At 49.4% G+C, this 2,369-nt stretch overlaps 1 protein-coding gene across 11 annotated transcripts in view; it reads left to right on the plus strand.

The window, feature by feature from the left end:
* Positions 1 to 2,369, plus strand: part of ITPR1 (inositol 1,4,5-trisphosphate receptor type 1) — a 404,888-nt gene that overhangs the window by 365,255 nt on the left and 37,264 nt on the right. The window lies entirely within an intron of this gene.

Consider the following 2,369-nt stretch of genomic DNA (forward strand, 5'->3'; position numbering starts at 1 on the left):
GTGGCGGCCGATTTCCTGTACCCTGATGTGTGTAGGGTGGAAACTGGGGAGAACTGTTCTTCTCCTGCTCCCAAGGAAGGTAGGACCTCCTAGCCTTAAGCCCCTCGTTTCCATCAAACTCCTCCAGAGGCTGAGACATACAGGTGGTACTGGAAAAAAAGCAGAGCAAATTTATGGGCCAGTCCGAAAGGAGAAAGGCTGGGAGAGGGGAAGGAGATGAAGGGAAAAGAAGGCCGTAAATGAAGGAAGGATCGGATGGAGTCGCTGGTATTAACTGAGTGCTCGCTGTTGACCGGGGCTGTGTTGTGCTCTAAGAAACAGTAAGGTGGTGGAGGTGGCAGGCAGGCAAATAATGTGATTGCTGGGGAGTGTGTGTGTGACACGCTGGGCTAAAGGCCGAATGCGGGAGATAGGCAGCCCGCTAACTGTGAGCTAAGGGCATCACCAAGGAGGTGAAATCCAAACTAAAATAGGAGACTCCTGGGCAAAGGAGGAGGGGTAGGCACTTCAGGTAGAGGGACTAGCATATCTAGAGGCATAAAGGTAAGGTCCAGCCATCATCGTATGTGTTAATAGATGCTGAGGCATCCACAGGCTGAGGCCACATGGGAGACCTGGGTTTGATTACCCACTCTTCCTAAAAAGCTGGGCCTTGGGCTCATACCTATAGTCCCAGCTGCTTGGGAGGTTGAGGCAGGAGGATCATGACTTAGCGAGACCCTGTCTAACATGCATGCTGGGGGACCAGCAGTTAGCATAATGGCTATGTTGCTGGACTCCCACGTAGTCGACCGCAGTTCCAGTCCTGTACCCAATGGCTTAAACTCATGCTGGGCACGTGTGCATGTGTGCCCAAAATCCCAAGAGGAGAATGGAGGAGAGGGGATTGTGGCATGGCCTCCGCACCTGGGGGGGTGATTTCTCACTTTCTGTCTCTCTTTCTGGTGAGCGCCCTATAGCAAAAAAAAAAAAAAAAAATCCCTCCCCAAAAAAAGAAAAAAAAAATAACATGCATGTTCACATGTACATATGAGGTCTTCATATTGTGAAAATAATATGCATGGATTGCAGTGTTATTATTATTATTTTGGAGAGATTTTTGCTATAGGGCGTGTGTACTTGCCAGAAAGACAGAGAGAGACAGAAAGCGAGAAATCATCACACACACCCCCAGAGGAGATGACTACACTGCAATCCCTTCTCATCCATCCTCCTCTCAGGATCTTGGGCACACACCACACACGCCTGGCATGAGTTTAAGCCATTGGGTCTGAGACTTGAACTGTGGTTGACTACATGGGAGTCCAGCAACATAGCCATTATGCCAACTGCTGGTCCCAGGTTTTAATATTTTTTTTACACCAAAATAAACTACTTTAGTTGCATTTTCCCCCAAACTTTTAAAATTCTCCTTGTTTATAAGCTTAAAGGTGAAATATAGCAAATTTGGGGAGCTTATGATTATGAGGAAGAAGAATAACCAGAAATGATGCCAGAGATAGATGTAGAGAGCCAGAAGATGAAGGGTCTTATACGTCAAAGTAAGGAGGTTAAACTTCATCCAAAGGTGACTGGGATTTGTTGAAACGGGAGTGATAACATGAGATCTGTGTTTTAGTAGTTGGAGAAAGGAACAGTGGGCAGGAAGGCCTGGCTCTTCCCCCCACAATGAGTAGGAATGAACAGTGTCCAGAGGAGACCCAGATATCAGAAGGCCTGCTGACGGTCACTGGATTTAGTCCTTGCCATGTTCCCAGTAGGGAGCCTGGGTCTTGTGGCCTTCCCATCGGACAGACAAGATGTCTGTGGCTCAGAGTGGTTAAGCAACTTACCTGAAATCAAAGGGCTATTCGCAGCTGAGTCTAGAGTATAAAATCTGAAAAGGAGAAGGGTTGTTCCGGATTTACTAGAGAGAGGGCAGTACTGACACGGCTTGAGACAGGAGCAGGGGTGTTCGCGGTGAGGACAGCTCTACCCCAGGCGACCGTAGCTTTGGAAGGGAGGTAATTGACTCTCGGTTCCTTGGGTTTCGTTTTTCTTGGGCCTGTCACTTGGTGAGATGACATTCGGGGAACATAATTTCAAAATCACGGTATGGCTGTCCCCCTCACGTTCTCAATCTGCTGTTCCTTGCCGCGTCCGCAGAGCTGGTCCCTGCAGAGGAAACGGAACAGGATAAAGAGCACACATGTGAGACGCTGCTGATGTGCATCGTTACTGTACTGAGTCACGGGCTGCGCAGCGGGGGCGGAGTAGGAGATGTGCTCAGGAAGCCGTCCAAAGAGGTACATTCATCCCCAGGGGAAGGAAGGGCAGGGGGCGGGCGGGGGTGGGTGCGAGAGCTCCAGGCGGTGGTGTTGAGTGTAAAC

Source organism: Tupaia chinensis, unplaced genomic scaffold (genome assembly GCF_000334495.1).
Source record: "Tupaia chinensis unplaced genomic scaffold, TupChi_1.0 Scaffold000089_1, whole genome shotgun sequence".
Taxonomy (NCBI): domain Eukaryota; kingdom Metazoa; phylum Chordata; class Mammalia; order Scandentia; family Tupaiidae; genus Tupaia; species Tupaia belangeri.